General features: G+C 38.6%; 1 protein-coding gene and 1 pseudogene across 7 annotated transcripts in view; both read right to left on the bottom strand.

Annotated features, from left to right (window-relative positions):
* The window catches only part of znf407 (zinc finger protein 407), a 499,933-nt gene extending 488,819 nt beyond the window's left edge, over positions 1-11,114 (bottom strand). For 6 of the 7 annotated variants that reach the window (XM_043688651.1, XM_043688646.1, XM_043688649.1 and 3 more), the window contains exon 1: positions 10,594-11,114. The gene's annotated coding sequence lies outside the window, so the exon portion shown is untranslated. Of the gene's footprint in view, positions 1-10,478 lie in introns of all 7 variants that reach the window. The other variant, XM_043688647.1, reaches the window with a different exon arrangement.
* Positions 11,115-11,142: 28 nt separating this feature from the next.
* LOC122549217 overlaps positions 11,143-12,890 on the bottom strand; it is a 44,604-nt pseudogene continuing 42,856 nt past the window's right edge.

Consider the following 12,890-nt stretch of genomic DNA (forward strand, 5'->3'; position numbering starts at 1 on the left):
ATACTCTGAGGTACGATTCACTGTCCATTACACCTCCAATTTTGGTGTCATCTGCAAACTTACTAACCATACCTCCTATGTTCACATCCAAATAATTTTTATAAATGATGAAAAGCAGTGGACCCAGCACCAATCCCTGTGGCATACCGTTAGTCACAGGCCTCCAGTCTGAAAAGCAACTCTCCATCACCATCTTCTGTCTTCTATCTTCAAGCCAGTTCTGAATACAAATGGCTAGTTCTCCCTGTATTGCATGTGACCTAACCTTGCTAACCAGTCTACCATGAGGAATCTTGTTGAACACCTTACTGAAGTCCAAATACATCATGTACACTTCTCTGCCCTCATCAATCCTCTTCGTTACTTCTTCAAAAAACTCAATCAAGTTAGTGAGACACTATTCCCCACACACAAAGCCATGTTGACTTCTCCCTAATCAGTTCTTGCCTTTCCAAATACATGTGAATTCTATCCCTCAGAATTCTCTCCAACAACTTGCCCACCACTGATGTCAAGCTCACCAGACTATAGTCTTTTCCTTAGTACCTTTCTTAAATAGTGGCACCACGTTAGCCAACTGGATCAGCATTTATTGTACATTTGCAGCTCTTAATGTTAATGAAGGTGAGCAACATGTAAGGTTCATTATTCATAGGCCAGTCAAGAGTCAATCAGGTCATTATTGCTGACCCCAGTTCTAAGTGCTTCAATTTTAAAAGTCTCATCCTTGTTCTAAAATCTCTCCATGATCTCTTCAAACCCATAACCTCCACAATTTCTGTATTCCTCTAATTCAGGCCTCTTGCGCTTCTCAATTTTACTCATTCCTCTACTGATGGTCAATGTTTCAGTTGCCCAGACCCTCAGCTCTTTAATTCCCTCCCATTGCCTCTCCACCTCTCTCTTCTTTTAAACGTGTTCCTCAGAATCAATGCTAATTATCAAATAGGTAAACTCAGCTCAGGGACCTATGAACAAATTCCCCACCACATCTCTATAACACCCTCCAGTCCTACAAGCCTTCTGGAATTCTGCATTTTTACAGTTCTGGACTCTGGTGTATCATTCAACCTTTGGAAGTCACACCTTAAGTTGCCTCAGACCCAAGTCTGGAAATTGCTTCAACTTCTCAATCTTTTCATCTCTCTCTCATCTTTTAAAACACTCCTCAATATTGATTCTTCTAAGCTTCTGTCCACCTTACATGCTTAAGTGTCTAATTTTGTTTTATAATACTCTTCTTAAACACTTTATAATGCTTTATTACATTAGAAATGGTATATAAATAAAAGTTATGGTTCATGTGTGACAGGTGTCAGTCAGATCGGGTAAAAATGACAGGTTTCCTTCCCAGAAGATATCACTGAGCCAATCAGATTTTTATAACAAACCACAGCTTAAAGATCACTTTTAAGAAAAGAGCTTTTGGTTTCCAGGTTTTTATTGAAAACTTGAATTCAAATTCTCAAGCTGTCATCAATTCTCAGGCTTCTCATTTTTTTAAAAACCCAGATCTCTGGATTATTAGCCTAGTAGCAATCACTACAATGTTATAGCATCTACAGTCAACCAGCAGACATTGAAATCTTACAATTATTACAATCCCAAAATTTCATTTTCCAGGAAATCTTTGATGGAGTGCCAAAAATGCATGACATGAAAATACTTTCTAATGGATTTGTATGAATCCCAAAGCTGGTAACTCAAATCTTTTCACTGCATTTACAAAAGATCACTATTGAAGTGAAGGAGAAGGAAGAGAAAGCCATACTACACTGAGACTATTTTCTTCCTGGATACTGTTAACATAAGAAATGGGAGCAAGGTGTAGGCTATATGGCTGTTTAAGTCTGCTCCACCATTCAATAGGACCATAGCTGATCTTGTGGTCTCATCTCCACTTTTCGGCGCTATTCACCTATACCTGGAGTCCCCAGAATCTATTGATCACTGTCTTGAACAGATTCAACATCAGAAGAAGGGTCAATGGACTCAAAACATTGATTCTGCTTTTTTTCCAGAGATGCTGCCAGAACTGAATACCTATGTCATTATCTTTGTAGCACAGTCCTCTCACTCCAGGAAACAATCTGGATAAGTCGGTTGCATTCCTTTCAAGACAATTACATACCAAACTGCCTTTGGTTAGGAGACACAAACTTTGTACATTTCTTCAAGGTCTGGTCCTATCAATAACTTTTATACTTACAGCAATAACACTGTACTCTTATAACTCAAGTCATTGCAATAAAGGCTAACATACATTTAGTTTCTTATTTACTTCTGTACTATGCTAATTTTCTGTGATTCCTGGACAGAGCACCCCAAAGCCCTCTGAACAACATTTTCTAGTTTCTTTTTAAGAATATAGTCTGCTTTCTGTTCTTCCTACCAAGATGGATAATTTCACATTTCTCCTCTCTCTACCTCCTCTGCCACCTTTTATCCCAATTTTTAACTATTCTCTATCTCTGTGGGCATCCTGCCCACAGCTTACTTTTCCAACAGCTGAATAATGTCAGCAAACCTAGATATAATACGATCAGTCCTCTCATCTAAACTATTGATATAGATTATAAATAATTGAGGCCCAAATGCTGATTATTGGACTCATTGCAACCTGCCAATCGTAAAATTACCTATTTATTTCTATTCTGTTCTTTGCCTCGATCCACGATTATCAGGAGGTATTGTGAGCATTTAAGTTGCAAAAACCTCTAAAATGGAAACTGGCTGAAAGTATTTTTATAGTCCAAAAATACCATGTTCAGTGGTATCTACCCTGCCAATTAAAACTTCAAAACTTGTAATACAATAGGATATGAAATATCCTGCAACTAAGTCAATGCAATCTATATTTTCTTTTTAAATGTTATACTGCCCAAGACCATATCGTTCCAAGCTCAAAATGCTTCTAACCATCTTGGGGACGGTGATAACCATATAATTTTGCTATGACTAATCAAGACTGTAATACCAATTAGTCTCTTCATAGATCTCTGATAATCTTCAACAATAAATGGCAGCATACAACCACAAAACGTTGCCAAGAAAACTTTCTGAAGAAGGGCTGAAGAAGGGCTTATGCCCGAAATGTCGATTCTCCTGTTCCCTGGATGCTGCCTGACCTGCTGCGCTTTTCCAGCAACACATTTTCAGCTCTGCCAAGACAACTAGTCAGAGCTAAGTAGCAGAAAATAAGCGAGGTGATTCAAATTTACCACACTGTTACAGTTGCTTCTAATTCATATTTCAATCTGTTTGATATTATGTGCTGAGACTTAAATCTAAAAAGTAACACCCTACCTAAACTATTCAGGGGCCTGAGCCCAATTCCACTACAAGCCTGAACCCATTTTCTAAGGACCATTTTTTTTTTAAAAATCATTTACGGAATCGCTGGGTAAGCCAGCATTTACTGCCCAACTTAATTGCCACTGAGAATGTGATATTGAGCTGCCTTCTTCAACCAATATAGTCCATGGAAATGTAGATGTGCCCACAGTGCAGTTCAGGAAGGAGTTCCACAATTTTGGCCTAACAACAAAGAAGGAATAGTGACATAGTTCCAAATCAGGATAGTGTGTGTCGTGGACAGATATTTGCAGATGGTGGTACTTTCTAGCAATTGTTCTTCTAAATGGTAGGTGTGTCAAGTTTGGAAGGTGCTGTCATAACAGACTTACTAAGATATTGCAATGCATCTTGAAAATGATACAAACTGCTGCCAGAGTGAATATTCCAGAAGCTAAATTGTGAGAAAAAAAAATGTGGGTTGCTTCATCTTGGATGATGTCAAGCTTCTTGCGTGTTGTTGGAGCTGTACACGTCTGGCCAAGTGGGCTATTCCATCATGTTCCTGGCTTGTTCCTTGTGTATGGTGAACAGACATTGAAGAGTGAAGAATTCCTAGCTTCTAACCTGTATTTGTAGCCACAGTTATTACGTGACTGATCCAGTTCAGTTTCTGATTAATGGTAGCCCCCAGAATGGCGATAGTAGAGGATTCAGTAATGGGAATAGCATTGAATATCAAAATAATTGGATTATCTTTTGTTTGAAATGGTAATTTCCTGGCACTTGTTTGGTGTGAATGCTATTTGTTGCATCAGCCCAAGTCTGAATGTTGTCCAACATGTGGTCACTTTTACAGATACCATCATGGATAGATGCAGATGCTAAACATAGACTGATAAGGACAAAGTTAAAAACTTCTTCCCTTATGTTGCCACAGGCCCAGTCTAGCAGCTTTGTCCTTTAGGACTCAGCCAGCTCAATCAACAATGCTGCTACTGAACCACTTTTGGTGATGATTATGGAAGCCATCCACCCAGAGGACATTCTGTGTCTTTGCCACCCTCAGTGTGTCCCCCAAACAGTGCTGGCGAACAGGGTGTAGGTGACCCTAGAAAGGGATTCAGAAGTTTTAAATCACAACAATCACTTTTGAGTCAGAAGATCCATGTTCAAGTCTTGGTCCAGAAACTGACCACTGTTTAGAAGGACTCTCACCGTGCCAGAACTGAAGGAGTGCTGCACTGCCAGAGATGCAATATCTCAGATGAAATATTAAAATATTTGCCCTCTTCATAAAAGATGCCTCACCACTATTCTGAAGAAGAATAGGAGAATGCTGTCTGGAATAGTGACCAATATTTAGCTTTCAACCAACACCAATAGAGAGGATTATCACAGTATTTAACATACTGTGTTTGTGGACGTTTGCTCCATATCATCCTATAGTGACATAATTCAAAAATAATTTATTTCAATATGAAAGACTTTGGGACATCACAATTTTTTATGGACTCTATTTTATGTCAAACTTTTAGGGCAGCATTTAAAATAGCAAAATTATTTCTCATACTATATTAGATAAGTAAGTGAAAACTTCTATCTACTCAGTTCTCTTCTCTGATGCTTTGTTCTCTTTCTAGCACCATCCTTTAAGAAATTATTCAGAAGTCTGCAGCCGTTGCTAATTTTAAGAATGTGTTGATACAAACTGTACAACATTTACCACATGCTTCCTGCTTGTCACTTCCTTTGCTTTAGTGTATGACTACTAAAGAAATTAAACTTGGAACTTGGGCATATGTTGCAGTTTGACAATCAATTGTTTAAAACTCACCAGTACAGTTTCTAGTCATTTGGGAAAATGGTGAAATTAATTTCAAACTCCAACAAGTTGAGTAATGAAGAATATGCATTGGAGCAAAAATTTTCAACAGTGCTGATGAAATTATGCAATACTTTTCAAGGCAAGTGCTACAATTGGTGTCAGAGATGGGATGGAGATGAATCCCCCCACAATCTCTCAGAGTTCATACTGCCATAAGAAAACCTAGGATTGAGTTTGCATGCATCAGTTAGATTGTCTAACTTTCCTCCATTCACTGCATGTTTCTGTTGAAATCAACCAGTTTTAGCATGGATATTACAATGCTTTCAATCATGAGTTCTATTTGCAGCAGTTCAATGAGACTCATTAAATGGGGTTGAAACAGCATGTTTTGCTGTTCAGGTAAATTAACTCTGCCATAAAATGTACTGTGTGCTGAATCCATCAAACCTTGTCTCACCTCCAACTCATTGCCTGACAGCATTGTCAACGGACAAACCTCCTGTTAACACGTTTATTATCGAGTGATCAAAGAATTTCAGCAATGATACAACCTTTAACATGGACATCAACAATGAGAGAATTATTTTTCTGCCCAAGTGTAAATTACTTGACAGCCTGGTCCAGTGAGTTGCACTCTCACCTCAGAATGACAAAGGGTTAAATCTTGGTCCAGAGAATTGAGCACAAAATTAAATTGACACTCTCAGAACAGTACTGCAGGAATGCTGCATTGTCAAATCTGTCATCTTTTGGATGAGGCATTAAACCAAGGCCTCACTATCTTCTCAAGTGGTTGTAAAAAGATCTCGTGGCATCCATTCAAAAAAAACTTTTCCCAGTACCCTGACAATATTTCCCCATTAATCAAAATCATTATAACAGATTATCTGATTATCCATTACATTTTTTTGGGAACTTGCACTAAGCAACTTAGCTGCATCATTTCCTGACTTGTAAAAATGACCACACTTCAAAAGTACTTCATGGGTTATACGGGACTTTGGAATGTCCTGGTATTGTCACGATATACAAATATAATTATGTCACTGCTACAACATTGACCTTTTATTTGTGAAACCTTCTCTTCAGAATGCGGTACATCATACTGATGTTGATGGAAACCTAATTTTTTAACCAATCAATAGCATTATAATATGTAGCACATTGTTCAATTTGTCTAATTTATGACATTGAAGCAGTTTAAGCCATTTTTACCACGGTAGAGAGGTGTTACAGAAATGCAGGCTGTTGTTAGTCAAGTTTAATGGAAAGCAAAGAGTGTTCTATGGCTGAGAATTATGTGGCTGTAGCCTTAACTTCAGACTTCGACAAGGGTGAAGCAAGCGTGATGCATGATGCCTCATATTCTTCTCTCCCACGCTGAAAGCAGATCAGCAGATTAACAAAACAAGTTTCATGGATATGCAGGCAATAGCTTTACCCACAATGGCTATCATATTCTGTGGATATGTAATCTTCAAAAATGTGGTATTGTAAAAAGAGAAAGAAAGTACATCCTCGTACTACATTCCTAATAACAACATATTACACAGACTCATGGTCAGTTCTTTTGCTATGTTGCCAGAATTACCCCCCTACCTAGTGACAATGATCAAGCTAATAACTATCAATAAAGATCAAAAGGCTGGGACTATTCCATCTTTTCAAAAAAATTCTGATAGAGATCTTTAAAATTTCAAAAGCTTTTGATAACATTTGTAAGAGAAGATATTTCCACGTGGATGTGGAGTCTAAACCTACATATCATTAAAATAAATCACTAATTAATCCATTATGCAAAATCAGGAGAAATGTCTATACCAAGCTACCATAAGCAAAGCTAAAAAACTTGAAGTAGTAAGGAGTAGCAGAACACAAAGTACTGATATCTTGAACTCACCTTAAAGACCTGAATGATGGCTGTGAAAATATGAATGAGATATTTAAGTAAAATTCTAATTCTGTACATTCTGAATTCTTCAATTTCTTTCCCTGCAATCTCCTGGATTGCATTTGCAGACAGTTTGTTTTTTCTTGTTATTCATTCACGGGAATGAGGACATCACTGATAAGGCTAGCACTTATTGCTAGATGGCAGTTGAGGAACAACCACATTGTTGAGAGTCAGGTATCACATATTGGACAGGCTAGGTATAAACAGCAGATTTGCTTTCTTAAGAACATTTGTGAATTAGATGGGCCTCTACAGCAATAGTTACATGGGTCACCTTTAGGTCAACGTTTTATTTAATTCAAATTTCACCATCTGCCGAATCAAGCCAATGTAGCCAGAACATCAGCCTGTGATTCTGGATTACTAGTTCTTTACAAAAGCCAACACATTTCCAAGATTCAAAATAACCACTCAAAACTGTTTGACAGCACTGACCGTTTTGATATCAGATTAAATGCATCAAAAATGTATCAACTAACTGAAGAACTAATGACTCTAGAGAAACCTCAATTCACAAAGTATATTAAGGTATCCAACTTTTGTTCTAACTGGTTGAGCACCTGAAGCCTTCAACTGCAAAAATATCTTGAAATGCTCTTCCAAGATACTGTTCATTTCTATCTGATAACCATCTGCAAATAAACTGCAAAGTTTATTTCAGCTTTTATTTTGATGCAACCAACATTCAGAACGTCAAATGTTCCTACAAATTCTACATTCAACTAGAAAGAAACTGAAACTGATGGCTTAACATTGCAGGTTCTACTGTATCTCTTAAAATCTGAGGTAAAACCTGGGTGGCTGAAGTTTTTTTTAAAAAAGGTCTTCTTACAAAAATTAGATTTGTATCAGCACTTGCAGATGACACCGAAGGTTACCTCAGATTATAACAGGATCTTGATCAGATGGCCAATGGACTGAGAAGTGGCAGATGGAGTTTAATTTAGATAAATGTGAGATGCTGCATCTTGGGAAAGCAAATCTTAGCAGGACTTATCCACTTAATGGTAAGGTCCTAGGGAGTGTTGCTGAACAAACAGACCTTGGAATGCTGGTTCATAGCTCCTTGAAAGTGGAATCACAGGTAGATAGGATAGTGAAGGAGGCATTTAGTATGCTTTCCTATATTGGTCAGAGTACTGAGTACAGGAGTTGGGAGGTCATGTTGCAGCTGTACAGGACATTGGTTAGGCCACCGTTGGAATATTGCGTGCAATTCTGGTCTCCTTCCTATTGGAAATGTGTTGTAAAACATGAAAGGGTTCAGAAAAGATTTATAAGGATGTTGCAAGGGTTGGAGGATTTGAGCAAGAGGGAGAGGTTGAATAGGCTGGGGCTGTTTTCCCTGGAGCGTCGGAGGTTGAGGGGTGACCTTATAGAGGTTTATAAAATCATGAGGAGCATGGATAGGATAAAAAGACAAAGTCCTTTCCCTGGGGTGTGGGAGTCTAGAACTCGAGGGCATAGGTTTAGGGTGAGAGAGGAAAGATACAAGAGAGACCGAAGGGACAACTTTTTCACACAGAGGGTGGTATGTATCTGGAATGAGCTGCCAGAGGAAATGGTGGAAGCTACTCCAATTGCAACATTTAAAAGGCATTTGGATGCGTATATGATTAGGAAGGGTTTGGAGGTATATGAGTCAGGTAGGACTAGATTGGGTTGGGATATCTGGTCGGCATGGACAAGTTGGACCGAAGAGTCTGTTTCCATGCTGTACATTTCTATGATAAAAGAATCAAGCTTTCAGGGAAAGAAAAACAATTCATTTGTAGATCACACCTACAGGATTTTAAAATTTTTCCTCCAAACCCTTACTGCATTTTCACATGTGCGTGCTAATGACATGGCACAGAAGGAGACTTTTAGAGTGACTGCTTCTTTGCCGGTTCATCACAAGAGTAACCCAAATAGTGCCATTCGTGTGCTCCACACCCAAACTAACCTTGACGCATGCAAATATTTATTGAATTCCCATCTGAAAGTTACTGTTAAACCTACTTCCATGGATTGTGTGTTCTAGATTATAACATAAGACATTTTTTAAAAATCTCATTTACTTTCTTTACTAATTACCTAGACTTAGTTTTCTCCATTAAAAATCACACAACAGCAGGTTTAGTCCAACAAGTTTATTTGGAAGCACTAACTTTAGGAGTGCTGCTCCTTCATCAGTTGGTTGTCTACCTGATGAAGGAGCAGCCCTCTGAAAGCTAGTACTTCCAAATAAACTTGTTGGACTAAACCTGCCGTTGTGTGATTTTTAATTTTGTACACCCCAATCCAACACCGGCACCTCCAAAGCAGTTTTCTCTGGTCACCAAATCTGCCAGTGGAAAGTTTCTCAATTTATCTAAGTCCTTATTGCTTACACAAAATTCCTTTGATTTTATCTGCTGCAAGAACACCACTGTGAGCTTCTCTAACTCCGTCACATAACTTAAATCGTACAGCTCCGCTTATTTTTAATCTCCAAACACATTTTGGAACACTGGTACATTGTTCATTACAGGGTTGCAATTCCAATAAACTTGATAGTGGCTCATACTTTGTTTTTGCTGAAGGGTTATTCACATTGTCAGTTCCACATTTCAAATTCTAAATCTTGAAATTTTGTTTCTTCCTTCAAACTTACATCCCTGCATCATACTAAAATTAGTGCATCATGGAGGGACTTAACGTTTTGTAAAAACAAAGACACTTCCCAATGCTCAAAGACCTTTCAAAAGTGTGCTTATTAATATAGCTGCCAAACCTCACACAAGTTCCAACAGCTTTTAACAATGTAGCATAAATGTACAGAAAATTTTAAGTTAGCTTTGATTGTATAAAACGTAGAAACAGCTGTTGATTACATTTAAAAAATACCAAAGAAAAAAACTGTTTTAAGATATGTAAACAAGCCAAAATTCAGCTTAAAAATGTGGTTTTATATGAAAGATGGACAATATTATTTCACATATATTGCACACAAAATATTTTCTCTGATGTCGAAAAGTTTGCACAAATGAATGTATAAAGACTGATAAACATAAATACATTTGTTAAAAACTATCAGTTCTCATTTTCGGTAGTTGGAAGGCGAGACCCTATTAGCGAGTAACCTAACATCATTCCTTCTTCCTCATTTCGGGTCTCCTGCCTATTTCTCTTTCCCATTGGGCAGAAGGCATTGTGACGCTATACGCGAGTGGCAGGGTAATATGACCAATCGAAACTCAAATCTACAAACCCCGCCCGGCAGATGAGCAGTAGCCAATCAGGAGGTGGAGGGGGGGTTGGTAACATCTGTCAGACCCCACCCACAATACGAGACTGTTCGGAGCAACTGCCACTCTCTCGGCCGTTAAAACGACGGCAGCGCGGAGGCCCAAAAAGCCTCGAGCGAACAGCGCTCACCCTCTCCACTCCGGCACCACGCAAAGGCAGAACGCGGAGCCTGCGGCGCTCCTGACCGCCTCCGTAGCCTAACGAGGGGAACGGGATACGGGATCGTTTTGTTAGTTGGACGTACCTGTACGCGAAAACGAAGTGACCGTTCACCATGTACTTAGTCACAAGTGGCCTGCCGTAGCAGCAAGTCGGCGTGGCTGAGAACGAGGCTGACGGTGAAAGTCACATGATTCGTCGGATTCCACGTGACCGAGAGCACGTGTCATTAATGTTTGCGTTTTGCTGCGAGTTCTAAATAGTCAATGGTCACTGCCTCTGTGGGCAGACCAACTATGGCCAAATTTTAGACGCCAAGACTTTTCATCCATTAGGGTTACAGGTGGCTCGCCCACTCTACTGGATTTGCTGAGCACATCTAGTGAACTGAGAATCACAATCACCCAAGAAAAGCCAATCAGTGCTTGCTTGAACCTAGATTACATAATTGAATATTTTGCCCCTGAAATTGGGCTTGAACGCTTCGGTCACAGTGTTCTAGCCACTGAACCACAGCTGACAATGCCCAAAGCTTAAGGTGTCACCAATCTTTAGGTGTAGACCAACAAGAAAATGAAGAAAACAGTTTTCTGAATATTTGGTGATTTATGCATACCTAGTAATTCCGGTTTTGGAGTCAGGTTCTGAGATTTGCAGCAGTTTTATTTTGATAGAACCTTCAAATACTTTAATCATGGTGACACTCATTACATTTATAAAGCTATTATTCCACAGAACATGACTTTGTTGTGATTCAGTTATTTTATTTTTAATCAACATTTCTAAACAAAGTACAGCCAGAAAGGATCACACAGCACAAAATTGGCCCATTATCCCAGGAATATCTCTTTAAAAGAACTATCCACCTAGAACTGTTTTCTTTGCTCTTTCCCTGGAATCTTGCCATGTTATTTTTTTCAAAAAATTATCATTCTCTTGAAAGTTACAAGGGAATCTGCTTCTGTTGTGGAAGAATCACTCAATGTTCTATAAAAAAAAGTTAGCAAGTGATGCAGAAAATCCTTCACGAAATTAAACTATAATCTTGCAAAATCAAAGCTGTGGCATCTAGCAAAAGATCTTCCCGAACTGCCCACAATCTCTTTGTCCTATAGTTTATACAGGTGTTGTTCCCCCATTTATCAGATAACATTAGCATAACCAATCATGAGGGCTCGCTTTATCTTTCTAAACTAATCATAGTCTGCCAGACTGGTTCCCTACATTACACTTAACTTATCACATTACCCCACCATCATCTTCAGCATTAGCTCATCTACCAGTGACTTAACTAGCCTATTATAATGCACTACCATTATCTTACTGGAACCCTGTAATATGATCCCGGGCACGCACTACAACACTTTAACTTAGTGCAAGAGGCTTGGTGACATTCTTCACATTATAAGTCAGTCATCAGGTGAGCAATATTTGGATTCTAAAGGCGCTCAAAATACCACAAACATGGATAGAATAGGACACTAGCAAACTTAGTTTCCACTAGTCCAGTGCAGGGTATTGATTAAATGTTTAAAATAAATAGGTTAACATTAATACATGAAAAAAAAATCAGATTGGTGTTCATAAACTCAATTCCTACTGTGTAATTGGAAAACTTATGAATTACAGGCCCTGCAAAGCTAAAATATTACAAATTAAAACATATTAACATGATGCATGGACTTTTTTGCCCATTACACTTGAAAAGATGCAGATAAAATTTGCATGATTAATATTGGAGGATTAATTTTAGATACATATAATTTCAATTCCTGTTAGCCCTTTTTTTAAAGTTCTAAACAAAGTCTCTTTCTCAATCCCATGTCACTTTATTACAATATGTTTTACTAATTCTTGCAAAAAAAAGTTACATCTATATATAATGATGTGGACCATTCTTCTTAAAGCTGTGAAATCTCAATCATAAATGCTGCAAACAACTTTGTCCCATTTATATAGTTTTCCCTAAAGAAAAGACAAAAGAATATTTAATTACAAACAGAATATAGGTGATCAATTGAATATCCTAACTCCCATTCATTCATTCATTATCCCAGTGATTGCAGACTTACATTGCTCCTGGCCTGGTATTGCCCAGAAATTAAAATTTTCACTCTTGTTTACAAATCCCTCTGTGACCTCACCCGTTCTGAGGTCTGTAACCTCTAGCCTGACAATCTTCAACCCCAGGACATCAATGTGGACTTCACCAGTTTCCTCATTTCCCCTACCCCCATCTTACCTCAGTTCCAGCCTTCCAGCTCTGCACTGGCCTCCTGACCTGTCCTACCTGCCAATCTCTCTTCCCAGCTATCCAGTCCACCTCCCCCTCTGACCTCCATCCCCATCTCCATTCACCTATTGTACTCTTTGCGACCTTCC

Source organism: Chiloscyllium plagiosum, chromosome 4 (genome assembly GCF_004010195.1).
Source record: "Chiloscyllium plagiosum isolate BGI_BamShark_2017 chromosome 4, ASM401019v2, whole genome shotgun sequence".
Taxonomy (NCBI): domain Eukaryota; kingdom Metazoa; phylum Chordata; class Chondrichthyes; order Orectolobiformes; family Hemiscylliidae; genus Chiloscyllium; species Chiloscyllium plagiosum.